This window comes from Scyliorhinus torazame, chromosome 18 (assembly GCF_047496885.1).
Source record: "Scyliorhinus torazame isolate Kashiwa2021f chromosome 18, sScyTor2.1, whole genome shotgun sequence".
Lineage (NCBI taxonomy): Eukaryota > Metazoa > Chordata > Chondrichthyes > Carcharhiniformes > Scyliorhinidae > Scyliorhinus > Scyliorhinus torazame.
Window position 1 is genome coordinate 24,260,331 of NC_092724.1, and position 15,031 is coordinate 24,275,361.

Consider the following 15,031-nt stretch of genomic DNA (forward strand, 5'->3'; position numbering starts at 1 on the left):
GAACAGATCCTTGTGGTACTCCACTTGTGACTGTACTCCATTCTGAACATTTCCCATCAACCACCACCCTCTGTCTTCTTTCAGCTAGCCAATTTCTGATCCACATCTCTAAATCACCCTCAATCCCCAGCCTCCGTATTTTCTGCAATAGCCTACCGTGGGGAACCTTATCAAACGCTTTGCTGAAATCCATATACACCACATCAACTGCTCTACCCTCGTCTACCTGTTCAGTCACCTTCTCAAAGAACTCAATAAGGTTTGTGAGGCATGACCTACCCTTCACAAAGCCATGCTGACTATCCCTGATCATATTATTCCTATCTAGATGATTACAAATCTTGTCTCTTATAATCCCCTCCAAGACTTTACCCACTACAGACGTGAGGCTCACCGGTCTATAGTTGCTGGGGTTGTCTCTGCTCCCCTTTTTGAACAAAGGGACCACATTTGCTGTCCTCCAGTCCTCTGGCACTATTCCTGTAGCCAATGATGACATAAAAATCAAAGCCAAAGGTCCAGCAATCTCTTCCCTGGCCTCCCAGAGAATCCTAGGATAAGTCCCATCAGGTCCCGGGGACTTATCTATTTTCAGCCTGTCCAGAATTGCCAACACCTCTTCCCTACGTACCTCAATGCCATCTATTCTCTTAGCCTGGGGCTCAGCATTCTCCTCCACAACATTATCTTTTTCCTGAGTGAATACTGACGAAAAATATTCATTTAGTATCTCGCCTATCTCTTCAGACTCCACACACAATTTCCCATCCCTGTCCTTGACTGGTCCTACTCTTTCCCTAGTCATTCGCTTATTCCTGACATACGAAAGAAAGCTTTTGGGTTTTCCTTGATCCTTCCTGCCAAATACTTCTCATGTCCCCTCCTTGCTCGTCTTAGCTCTCTCTTTAGATCCTTCCTCGCTACCTTGTAACTATCCATCGCCCCAACCAAAACTTCACACCTCATCTTCACATAGGCCTTCTTCTTCCTCTTAACAAGAGATTCCACTTCCTTGGTAAACCACGGTTCCCTCGCTCGACGCCTTCCTCCCTGTCTGACCGGTACATACTTATCAAGAACACGCAGTAGCTGATCCTTGAACAAGCCCCACTTATCCAGTGTGCCCAACACTTGCAGCCTACTTCTCCACCTTATCCCCCCCAAGTCACGTCTAATGGCATCATAATTGCCCTTCCCCCAGCTATAACTCTTGCCCTGCGGTGTATACTTATCCCTTTCCATCATTAACGTAAACGTCACCGAATTGTGGTCACTGTCCCCAAAGTGCTCTCCTACCTCCAAATCCAACACCTGGCCTGGTTCATTACCCAAAACCAAATCCAACGTGGCCTCGCCTCTTGTTGGCCTGTCAACATATTGTTTCAGGAAACCCTCCTGCACACACTGTACAAAAAACGACCCATCTATTGTACTCGAACTATATCTTTTCCAGTCAATATTTGGAAAGTTAAAGTCTCCCATAATAACTACCCTGTTACTTTCGCTCTTATCCAGAATCATCTTCGCCATCCTTTCCTCTACATCCCTAGAACTATTAGGAGGCCTATAAAAAACTCCCAACAGGGTGACCTCTCCTTTCCTGTTTCTAACTTCAGCCCATACTACCTCGGAAGAAGAGTCCCCATCTAGCATCCTCTCCGCCACCGTAATACTGCTCTTGACTAGCAGCGCCCCACCTCCCCCTCTTTTGCCTCCTTCTCTGAGCTTACTAAAACACCTAAACCCCGGAACCTGCAACATCCATTCCTGTCCCTGCTCTATCCATGTCTCCGAAATGGCCACAACATCGAAGTCCCTGGTACCAACCCATGCTGCCAGTTCCCCTACCTGGTTTCGTATACTCCTGGCATTGAAGTAGACACACTTCAAACCACCTACCTGAACACTGGCCCCCTCCTGCGACATCAAATCTGTGCTCCTGACCTCTATACTCTCATTCTCCCTTACCCTAAAACTACAATCCAGGTTCCCATGCCCCTGCTGCATTAGTTTAAACCCCCCCAAAGAGCACTAACAAATCTCCCCCCCAGGATATTTGTGCCCCTCAGGTTCAGATGTAGACCATCCTGTCTGTAGAGGTCCCACCTTCCCCAGAAAGAGCCCCAGTTATACAGAAATCTGAATCCCTCCCGCCTGCACCATCCCTGTAGCCACGTGTTTAAATGCTCTCTCTCCCTATTCCTCATCTCACTATCACGTGGCACGGGCAACAACCCAGAGATAACAACTCTGTTTGTTCTAGTTCTGAGCTTCCATCCTAGCTCCCTGAAAGCCTGCCTGACATCCTTGTCCCCTTTCCTACCTATGTCGTTAGTGCCAATGTGGACCACGACTTGGGGCTGCTCCCCCTCCCCCCTAAGGACCCGGAAAACACGATCCGAGACATCACGTACCCTTGTACCTGGGAGGCAACATACCAAACGTGAGTCTCTCACGCTCCCACAAAATCTCCTATCTGTGCCCCTGACTATAGAGTCCCCAATTACTAATGCTCTGCTCCTCTCCCCCCTTCCCTTGAGCAACAGGGACAGACTCCGTGCCAGAGGCCCGTACCCCATGGCTTACCCCTGGTAAGTCCCCCCCCCCACAAGTATCCAAAGCGGTATACTTGTTTCTCAGGGGAACGACCGCAGGGGATCCCTGCACTGACTGCTTTTTCCCAGTCCCTCTTATAGTTACCCACCTATCTCCAATCTTTGGTGTAACTAATTCCCTGAAGCTGCTATCTATGACCCCTTCTGCCTCCCGAATGATCCGAAGTTCTTCCAACTCCAGCTCCAGTTCCCTAACTCGGTCTTGGAGGAGCTGGAGATGGCAGCACTTCCTGCAGGTAAAATCAGCAGGGACACTAACTGCATCCCTCACCTCAAACATCCTGCAGGAGGAACATTGCACTCCCTTCCCTGCCATTCCTCTAACTTTCTACCAAGAATTTATTGGTGAGGGTCTTCCCAGACGTCCGCGGGTCGACTTCCTGTTCTCGCCTAAAACACTAATTTAAAAAACTTTTCTCAGCTCCTGCTGAAATTGACTAACCAGCCAGCTCCACTCCTGCCAAAATCGACTGGCCTGCCCCTGCAAAGCCAAGTGCTTTTAAAGGACAGACTTACCTCCCAGCAACCACTTCCGCACTGCTCCCGCTGAAACTGACTCACCAGCTGATTCTCCCGCCGAAATCGACTGGCCTGCCCCTGCAAAGACAAGTGCTTTTAAAGGACAGACTTACCTCCCAGCAACCACTTCCGCACTGCTCCCGCTGAAACTGACTCACCAGCTGATTCTCCCGCCGAAATCGACTGGCCTGCCCCTGCAAAGACAAGTGCTTTTAAAGGACAGACTTACCTCCCAGCAACCACTTCCGCACTGCTCCCGCTGAAACTGACTCACCAGCTGTTCTCACGCCGAAATCGACTGGCCTTCCCCTGCAAAGCTCTGGGTCACTGTCCGTGTGGAGTTTGCACATTCTCCCCGTGTTTGCGTGGGTTTTGCCCCCACAACCCAAAGATGTGCAGGCTAGGTGGATTGGCCACGCTGAATTACCCCTTAATTGGAAAAAATGAATTGGGTACTCTAAAAAAAAAATTTTTTAATTTAAAAACATTTTTAAAATTAAAACTATGGTGTATCCGATGCAGCACCATGGGGAAACCATTCAGCCCTGGTTCTTGCATTCTCGACAAAGAGCTATCCAATTCGCCTCAATCCTCATGCTCCTTTCCTTCCCCTTAACCCTTTACAGGCCTACCTCCGATCCCAATCTCTGGAATTCAGAAAGGCTGTGGAATGAAGGAGTTTCTGATCACTCGCGATACTACTGTTGGCTGGGGTTGGTAACCTTTCCCCAGGTTGAGTGCCACTGTCTCCCCCAGGAGCGTTTGGGGGACAGGCAGGGTGATCCTGTGGCTTCAGCACTCGCGGTACAGAAATCGGTTTGTGTCGAGCCACAGGCAGAAACACAGCCTTGCACCGAGAGAATCACAGAATCGCTACAGTGCAGGAGGCCATTCGGACCATCGAGCCTGGATCCACCCTCTGAAAGAGCACCCTGCCTCGGCTACTCCCCAGCAACCCCACCTAGCATAAGGACGTGAAGGGGCAATTTATCATGGCCAATCCACCTAACCTGCAATTCTTTGGACTGTGGGCAGGAAGAGCAGCACCCGGAGGAAACCCACGCCGACAAGGGGAGAAGGTGCAGGCTCCACACAGTTACCCGAGGTCGGAATCGACCCGGGTCCCCGGCGCTGTGAGGCTGCAGTGCGCAGCCAAGTAAACCAAAGCCACAATAGTAGCTCCTGCATATCCACAAGGGAGGACACACTCTCTCCATGCAACAACAAACAGCCACATATAACAACATTGCATTTGTATAGCACCTTCAATTTAGTTTCACTTCACAGGTTCGATTACCACCTCAACGCCGTAGGCAGCAGTGCTAACCAGTGTGCCACCATGCCACCCAGACAAATGCAGCCATTATAACAGAATAACGGTGAGCTACCCTGTCATAATATACACCAGTATATCATGGTGCAGACACACACACTGATGGACACACAGCAAGACCAACCAACACACACAACACCGCAGCCAATCACCAGTTAGAGCATACTCACTATAAAGACAGAGGCCATCAGTTTTCCCGCTCATTCGGGATGCAACCTCTCAGAAGGACAGAGCTTACAGCACAGATCTTCACCATGTGCTGAGTGCATAGACTGGTTCGGACAGGCATAGGTCTTTAGTTTAATCTAACATCGTGTCAACCACAGTGAAAGTACGTTCAACAGTTTCTAACTTAATAAAATTGTGTTGCACTATTTTAAGTGTTGGTGGCCTGTATGTGTTCCACGGATCCAGAGCACCCAACACATCATGATACCAGGAGTTGAGGGATGTTAGAACTTCTTAGACCCACCTGCAAGTGATCTGCCTTCCACCAGCATCCAGCCATCCTGCAAAATGGACTGCGTCCGCCCGCCGCCGCCGCTCCGCATCACCGGTAACCTGGGGGCCAACTGGAAGATATTCAAACAACGCTTCCAGCTCGACCTTGAAGCCACAGACCGGGAGGATGCCTCCGACACCAGGAAGATCGCTCTCTTCCTATCCACGGCCGGGGAACATGCCATCCACATTTTCAATTCTCTCACCTTTGCTGATGGTGAAGATAAATCAAAATTCAAGACGGTCCTCCTTAAGTTTGACACTCACTGCGACATCGAGGTGAATGAAAGTTTCGAGCGCGATGTATTCCAACAGCGTTTGCAGGGTAAGGATGAACTTTTCCATTCCTTTCTCACCCACCTCCGCATCCTTGCGCAGTCCTGTAATTACGGGCCCACCTCCCACTCCATGATACGCGACCAGATGGTTTTCAGTGTTCAGCTGGACCCCCTATGCCAGCAGCTCCTCAAGGTAAAGCAGCTCACCCTAGCAACCGCCATCGAGACCTGCGTGCTACACGAACACGCCACTAGTCGGTATTCCCACATCCAAGCGGCTGAAACGGCGCGGCAAGGTCCCCGCGAGGCAGAACGGGTCCAAGCAATCGAGCAACTCCAGGGCCTCAGCCTGGATGAGGGCGGCCATTTTGCGCGCTTTTCGCGGACTCCCGCGCTTGTGCACACTGAACCAGGGGACGTCGTCGACGACGAACGTACTGTGCAGGCGCGCACCACGTACGACCGCACCGCGCATGCGCGGTGGCGCAGCGAATGTACTGACGGTACAATGTGCGGCAACTGTGGCTCCGCCCACTTAAAACAGCAATGCCCTGCCAAATCCCGACGATGCCTGCGATGTGGCAAACTTGGCCACTATGCTGCTTTATGCAGGTCAGCTCAGCCTGCCAACTCATATCACTCCAGTCAGTCTCGCAGGAATGTCCGGGCCATTCAACCCACGGTCACAGAGCCCGATTCGGACCTGCTACCCGATATTGACACCGAGGACGCGAAGACGCCTTTTCGAGTCGGTATCGTTACAAAAAACAGGGTGTCCCCGAAGCAAAGAATCCAGCCTCTATCGGTATACAGCATCGATCCAGACGATGAGTGGTGTGCCACCCTTACGGTCATCCGGTCCCAAATACGATTCCGCCTGGACACTGGTGCCTCCGGCAATCTCATTGCGCGGTCTGACCTCCAAAGGCTTTGTGACAAACCAGCCATCCTGCCATCAGCCTGCCAGCTATTAGATTATATAATGGCAATGCCATTGCTGCCAGCGGCTCATGCCAACTTGAAATGATGCACAGGTCACGCAAAGCCATCCTTCCCTTTGAAATCGTGGGCTCCTCGAAAGTCTCCCTGCTTGGCGCGCAGGCACGCAAGCTGTTGAACCTAGTTCAGAGAGTTCACTCTCTCTCTCCTGCTGACGCGTCTGCCTTTCAGGACACCGACTTCAGGGCGCAGCTCAACGCCATTATCAACCAGTACCACAACATCTTCGAGGGCATGGGCACGCTCCCGTACATCTACAAGATTTTATTAAAACCGAATGCCACGCCTGTGGTGCACGCACCTCGCAGGGTCCCAGCACCCCTTAAGGACCGCCTCAAGCAGCAGCTGCAGGACCTCCAGAACCAAGGAGTGATTTCCAAAGTCACGGAACCGACAGACTGGGTCAGTTCCATGGTATGTGTAAAAAAGCCTTCCGCCGAATTGAGAATTTGCATTGATCCCAAGGATCTAAATCGCAATATCATGAGGGAGCATTATCCAATTCCCAAGCGCGAAGAGCTCACATGTGAGATGGCTCGCGCCAAGCTCGTCACCAAACTCGACGCCTCAAAAGGATTCTGGCAAATCCAGCTCGATAAATCCAGCAGGAAACTTTGCACATTTAATACCCCCTTTGGCAGATATTGTTACAACAGGATGCCGTTTGGGATCATATCTGCATCAGAAGTGTTTCATAGGATTATGGAACAAATGATGGAAGGAATTGAAGGTGTTCGCGTCTATATCGATGACATAATCATTTGGTCCACCACCCCGCAGGAGCATGTTAGTCGCCTCCAGCGCGTATTCAGACATACACACGAGCAGGGCCTCCGCCTCAACAGGGCCAAATGCTCTTTTGGTCAGACGGAACTCAAGTTCCTCGGGGACCACATCTCCCAATTGGGTGTGCAGCCGGATGCGGACAAGGTAGCTGCTATCACAGCTATGAAAACACCAGAGGACAAGAAGGCGGTCCTCTGATTTCTGTGCATGGTCAATTTTTTAGGGAAATATATCCCTAACCTCACCTCTCATACCACGGCTCTCAGGAACCTGGTCAGGAAGCCGACAGACTTCCAATGGCTCCCTGCCCACGAGCGCGAATGAAGAGAACTCAAAACAAAACTGACTACGGCCCCGGTCTTAGCTTTCTTTGATCCAGCAAAGGAGACCAAAATTTCGACCGATGCCAGTCAATCCGGCATTGGGGCAGTGCTCCTTCAACGTGATGAGGCCTCATCATGGGCCCCCGTTGCATATGCGTCACGTGCGATGGCCCCACGGAGCAGCGCTACGCGCAGATAGAAAAGGAGTGCCTGGGCCTTCTGACCGGTGTGGTTAAGTTTCACGATTATGTCTACGGACTTCCTCAATTCACCGTCGAGACCGACCATCGCCCGCTGGTCAATATAATACAGAAAGACTTGAACGATATGACGCCTCGCCTCCAGCGTATTCTTCTCAAGCTCCGGCGATATAACTTCCAGCTGGTATACGCCCCAGGCAAAGACCTCATCATTGCTGACGCTCTCTCCAGGGCAGTCAACACTCCACGTGACCCAGCGGGATTTGTCTCCCAGGTTGACGCCCATGTGGCATTCACGGCCTCCAATCTACCTGCCACGGATGAACTCCTCGTCCAAATTCGGCGCGAGACGGCGGCTGACCCCTTGCTACAGCGTGTCATGCGCCACCTAACGGACGGGTGGCTCAAGGGCCAATGCCCTCAATTCTATAATGTCAGAGAGGATCTGGCGGTAGTAGACAGGGCTGTTCTAAAACTGGACCGCATTGTCATCCCGCATAGCATGTGCCAGCTTGTCCTGGAACAACTACACGAGGGCCACCTTGGCGTGGAAAAGTGCTGCCGACGGGCCCGAGAGGCAGTGTACTGGCGCGCCATTAATGAGGACATAGCCAACACAGTGCTCAACTGCCCCACTTGTCAGTGCTTCCAGCCGGCCCAACCACGTGAGACCCTGCAGCCCCATGAGTTGGTCATATCACCATGGACCAAGGTGGGCATGGGCATCGACCGGTTCCACGTGCTGGGTAGAGACTATGTCCTGATCGTGGACTCCTATTCGAATTACCCGGAGGTGATACGGTTGCACGACCTCACCTCGTCTGCAGTCATTCGTGCATGTAAAGAAACCTTTGCTCGACACGGCATCCCGCTCACGGTTATGTCGGACCATGGCCCCTGCTTCTCCAGCCAGGAATGGTCCAACTTTGCCAGGCGGTACAATTTTGCCCATGTGACATCCAGTCCGCTGTACCCCCAATCCAATGGCAAAGCGGAGAAGGGAGTACATATAGTCAAACGGCTCCTATGCAAGGCTGCCGATGCTGGGTCCAATTTCTACCTTGCCTTGCTTGCCTATCGCTCCGCCCCACTGTCCACTGGCCTGTCGCCAGCCCAATTACTCATGAGTCGTATCCTGAGGACGACGGTGCCGTCCATCCATGTCCCAGACCTCAACCACGTTCCGGTCCTTCGCCGGATGCAGCTATCTCGTGCACAGCACAAGGCAGCTCATGACTCCCGTGCAGCTGATCACCCTGCTCTGGCTCCAGATGACAATGTCCGCGTCCATATTCCGGATGGTGGCTGGTCTGCAACCGCTGTTGTCCTTCGGCAGGTGGCTCCCCCGCTCGTTCCTGGTTCGTCTACCGGATGGCTCTATTTTGCGCCACAATCGACGCGCCCTTCGTCTCGTTCCACGCTTGCCATGTGATCCTCCACTGTCGCCTCGCCCTCCTGCTGACCCTGCCACGGACTATGCAGAGCTCCCTGTCACTCTGCATCCCCCTGACTCTGACGCAGTCCAGCCCGCTCCTGGATCGGCGGCTCTCGAGCCACCCTTGAGGCGGTCAACCAGAATTTGTCGCCCACCTCAGAGACTTAATTTATGAAATTTTTGAATCTATGGACTGTCTGAATTGTTTTGTTGCTTTGTTTGATCGTTTCCCTGGTTTGTATATAGTGTTGACCTCGTTACTCTTGTTGCATACTGCTTCTCTGCACCAGGCACCTTCCCATGTAAATAGCTTAGTTCTCATGTACGTAGTCCTGTAAATATGTCTTCGCACCCCACACGTAGTTAGGAACATTCTCACCATACATTATTTATTGCCACACACATACATTCTTTTATAAAAGGGGGGGATGTCATAATATACACCAGTATATCATGGTGCAGACACACACACACTGATGGACACACAGCAAGACCAATCAACACACTCAACACCACAGCCAATCACCAGTTAGAGCATACTCACTATAACGACAGGGGGCATCAGAGTTCCCGCTCATTCGGGATGCAGCCTCTCAGAAGGACAGAGCTTACAGCTTACGGCACAGACCTTCACCATGTGCTGAGTGCATAGACTGGTTAGGACAGGCATAGGTCTTTAATTTAATCTAACATCGTGTCAACCCACAGTGAAAGTATGTTCAACAGTTTCTAACTTAATAAAATTGTGTTGCACTATTTTAAGTGTTGGTGGCCTGTATGTGTTCCACGGATCCAGAGCACCCAACACATCATACCCTACTAACCCCCCTTTTACTGTCCCACCCTCTCCCACACACACAGACAAGCAAACACAGAGGGTGGAATGGGGTGAAATTGATAAGGATTAAGATTAAAAGATGAGTCCTTGCTCTCGATGTTGGATTCTTTTCAGCAGACGGTGTGTCCTCCCAGTACGCTGAGTGATCAAAGCCACGGTGATGGTCACCCAGCAGAAACAAGCTCTGGTCTTCAACATGGGTTCTTATTATAGAAGGTAGGGAATTCTTAAATTCCTCTAAGAGAGTAACCTCTCCGAGGCCCATAGGTAGTTTCGACTCCTAATGCTCGTAGCAAAACTATTAAAATTGTTCTGTTTAACCCTTTCAAATTATGCACAAGTCTGCCCTGGCTGTCTCCTCAAATTCTGAAACTTCTGCCAGTAAGCCTCCGGGACCATGCATATGCATCCAGAGCAGCCTTTTTTAGTCTCAAAATCCTTGGACTCCTGCACTGTCAGGGAAGCATAAATTCCCTGTGCCGCCTCGTCAATTTATTTTGCAGGATGATGTCCACTTTGCTCGGGACCACTCCATGTGGGTTGCTATTTTCTCAACAGCCCTAGAAAAAGTTTCTACTTCCTTCTCTTTGAATTTTGGGAGTGCCTGTATAAATGCAAACATACCGCCACTGGGTTCTGTTCTAGGTCAAGCTCCCTCTCCATTCTGGCGGCTTCCCACCCGCTTGTAGTGCCTTGAGCTGCAAGTCTCTCTCTTTTTCTTGTTCCTCTCTCTCTTCTTCCTCTTTCACTCTTTCCTCGCTTTTTCTCTTTCCCCTCTCTCTCTCTTTCCATCTCCATTTCTTTTTCTCTTTCTTTCAGCTTCGGTTCAATTTCTTTTTGCTTCATCTCCATTTCTATTCTTTTTAATTCCTGTTCATGCTCTAAATGCAACCAAACTCTCTCCAGCTCAAGTTCCACCCCAGAAAACGTCCCCTGATGCTACACCGGTTTGTGGGTTCCCCTATGCTCCTAACATCTCCATCAAATTTAAACTTTGAGCACTCACTTCAGTTACGTCTGCCTTCATGGATCTAGTTGGTACATCCATTTTGAGTTCACCTACCAGTTCGAATAGCATCTCTTTGCGAAGCTCTTTTATAGCTCTTCCCATACCGACCTCCTTCCCGTACCGGCCTCCCCGAACAGGCTTTTCACTAGGGGCTTTTCACACTAACTTCACTGAAGCCTCCTTGTGCTAATAAGCGATATTTCTATTTTCTAAATAAACCAGAGATAAGTCTTCCACCTCAAGAAAACGCTTAGCAGCTTCCAGAGCCATCCTGTTATATCACTACAAACCTGGGGCAAAATTCTCCGGTATCGGCGCGATGTCCGCCGACTGGCGCCCAAAACGGCGCAAATCAGTCGGGCATTGCGCCGCCCCAAAGGTGCGGAATACTCCGCATCTTGGGGGGCCGAGCCCCAACCTTAAGGGGCTAGGCCCGCGGCGGATGAATTTCCGCCCCGCCAGCTGGCGGAAAAGGCCTTTGGTGCCCCGCCAGCTGGCGCGGTAATGACATCTCCGGGCGGCGCATGCGTGGGAGCGTTAGCGGCCGCTGACGGCATTCCCGCGCATGTGCAGTGGAGGGAGTCTCTTCCGCCTCCGCCATGGTGGAGACAGTGGCGAAGGCGGAAGGGAAAGAGTGCCCCCATGGCACAGGCCCGCCCGCGGATCGGTGGGCCCCGATCGCGGGCCAGGCCACCGTGGGGGCACCCCCCGGGGCCAGATCGCCCCGCGTCCCCCCCAGGACCCCGGAGCCCGCTCGCGCCGCCTTGTCCCGCCGGTAAGGTAGGTGGTTTAATCTACGCCGGCGAGACAGGCATTTTAGCAGCGGGACTTCGGCCCATCCGGGCCGGAGAATAGTGCGGGGGGCCCGCCAACCAACCGGCGCGGCGCGATTCCCGCCCCCGCCGAATAACTGGTGCCGGAGAATTCGGCAACTGGCGGGGGCGGGAGTCACGCCAGCCCCCGGCGATTCTCCGACCCGGTGGAGGGTCGGAGAATCTCGCCCCAGGTGTCTCTTTCTAATTTACTCTGTAATCCAAATTCATCATCTAACATTGCAAATATCCCGGACAAGCCCCCAACTTATGTTCCAACACCCTGGGCTAGTGTGTGGTCAATTCCCGCCCCACAGACCCCAGAGTCCCAACAAAAGTGAATTAACCAATAATTTGCATAAAATTCCCCAAATCCTTGGCCCTTGGCTGCCCAATAATTTATTCACCAGGTTTGTAAATTGAAACACAATTAATGTTTATTTGCAACAGAAATAAAGTTGAAAGTTGCAGTAGTTAGAACAGAATAATGGCAAGCTAACCTTCTACCCCCTTTAACTGTCCCACCCTCCCCCCACACAAGACAAACAAGCAGAAAGGGGTGAAAATGATAAGGATTAACTTAAAAAGAAAGATGTGAGTCCTTGCTTTTGATGTTGGATTCTTTTCAGCAGGCTGTCCTCCCAGCAAACTGAGTGATTGAAGCCACCGATGTATGGTTGGTGTTGGTCTTCCGGCAGGAACATACATTCAGTACTCACAGCACTAGGATCTCTCCTGGAGAGGCACTTTTATTTTTCATTAAACTGGGTCTTCAGCTCCAGGTTTGCATCCCGGTCTCTTTCTTTCTGCTTCCAGCTGGCGGACTGACTTTACTTTTCTGCAGTCTGAGGAAGACTATGCCCAGGTTTCCCAGAGAGAAGAGCCCTTATATTGGAATTTATCATAACAGAGAGAGAAAATCAGAGAGGCTTCTTCAAGGCGCTGAACTCAAAACAAAACTGAAAACAACCCAGCCTTACTGGGGTGAGAAGTATTCTTGAGAAGTCAGAACCAATCACCACTGGATAACGGCAAAGCCCAGCTCATTGGCCGCCAGCCAAGTCCATCAATCGGAGTCATCATTGATGTCAGTCAAATTGTTCTGGAATCTGCTTGTTTGAATTAAAGGCAACTTCATGCAGACTGCTTTGCCTTAGGTCACAGGTCAATCTTTCAGTTTAAACCAGCAGAGGCTTCTGGTTGAATTAAAGGCAAAGTCCACATTAAAGGCATTGGCCCATTAATTGTCCGTGGAGAAAAATTGTAATAATAAAGATAAAAGAAATAGAAGAAGGAGAAAACAGGGAACAAGCAAGGTTTAATGGGGGATCCTTACATTATCTAGCCTCTCTTCATAACTAACATGCTCCATCCTAAGCAATATCCTGATGAATCTCCTCTGCACCCTCTCTAGTGCAATAGGGGATTCAATTACAAGGATAATAGATAGGTGTTTCTGTGGCTGCAAATGAGACTCCAGGGTGGTACGTTGCCTCCCTAGTGCTAGTTCAGCATGTTTCAGAGTGGCTACAGGACATTCTGGAGGGGGAGGGTGAACAGCCGGTGGCCATGGTACACATCGGTACAAACGACAGAGGTTAAATAATTGGATGAGGTCCTAAAAGCAGAATATCGGAAGTGAGTTGAAAATTCGGACGTCAAAAGGTAGTGATTTCAGGATCACGGTCAGTACCATGTGCTAGTCTGAGCAGAAATAGCAGGATGTTTCAAATAAACACGTGGCCGAAGAGATGGTGCGCGAGGGTGGGTTTCAGATTCCTGGGACATTGGGACCGGTTCTGAGGGAGGTGGGGCCTGTGCAAACTGGACGGGTTACACCTGGCAAACATTCAAAGAGCACATGGGTGAATTGCAACAATTGCTCAGTCCTGTCTGCTGCAAAAGTAAAACGGGAAAGATGGGAAAATTGCTTCCCAGGGAAATTAGAGATAGTATTAGATCCAAGGAAGAGACATACCAATTGGCTAGAAAAACAGCAGATCTGAGTATTGAGGGAAGTTTCGAATTCAGCAAAGGGGGTCAAAGGGAATGATTAAGAAGGGGAAAATAGAGTATGAGCGTAAGCTTGCGGGGAACAGAAAAACTGACTGTAAAAGCCTCTATAGGTACGTGAAGAGAAAAAGATTGTTATTTACAGTCAGAATAAGGAGAATTTATGATGGGGGAAAAAAGAAACGGCTGACAAACTAAATACATACTTCGGTTCGGTCTTCACAAAGGAGAGCACAAATAACATATCAGAAATGTTGGGGAACACAGGATTCAGTGAGGGAGGAACTGAAGGAACTAAGTATTAGTAGCAAAATGGTGTTGGGGAAATTGATGGGATTGGGGAAATTAATAGGATTCAAGGCTGATAAATCCTCAGGCCCTGATAATCTATATCCAAGAGCACTTAAGGAAATGGCCCTAGAAATAGTGGATACATTGGTGGTCATCTTCCAAGATTTATAGTCCAAAGATGTGCGGGTTAGGTGGATTGGCCATGATAAATTGCCCTTAATGTCCAAAATTGGCCTTAGTGTTGGGTGGGGTTACTGGGTTATGGGGATAAGGTGGAGGTGTTGACCTTGGGTAGGGTGCTCTTTCCAAGAGCCGGTGCAGACTCGATGGGCCAAATGGCCTCCTTCTGCACTGTAAATTCTATGATCTATGATAGGCTCTGGAACAATTCCAACAGATTGAAAGGTAGCTAATGTAAGCCCACTATTTAAAAAGGGAGGTAGAGAGAAAACAAGGAATTATAGACCAGTCAGCCTGACGTCGACAGTGGGGAAAATGCTAGAGTCCAATAAAAAAAATTTAATAGCAGAGCACTTAGAAAACAGTGGCAGGATCGGACAGAGTCAGCATGGATTTACAAAAAGGAAATTATGCTTGACAAATCTACTGGAATTCTTTGAGCATGTAACGAGCAAAAACAGGAAGGCAGATTATTATCTGAATGGCTGTAGATCGAGAGGGGGACGAGACCCACCGCTGAAGGTAAGCATGCATGTGCAGCAGGAGGTAAAGGCGGCAACTGGTATGCTGGCCTTCATTGCGAGAGGATTCGAGTACAGGAGCAGGGACGTCTTGCTGCAATTATACACGGCCTTGGTGAGGCCACACCTGGAATATTGAGTGCAGTTTTGGCCTCCTTATCGGAGGAAGAATGTTTCATTAACTTGAGGAAACCAGTGGTAAGGGAACAGGAGATTTATTCAACTATTGACAATATTCTGCTCAAGGCAGCAACTCACTCCCAGTGCAGTCCTTGTTGGGAGAACGAACCACATAAGGCCCTGCTTTGGGCCGGCTTTTATATGTTAGTATGTATCAAGTTCCAGCTGGGGGGTCTCCACCCCTTATCTGGGAAGCTC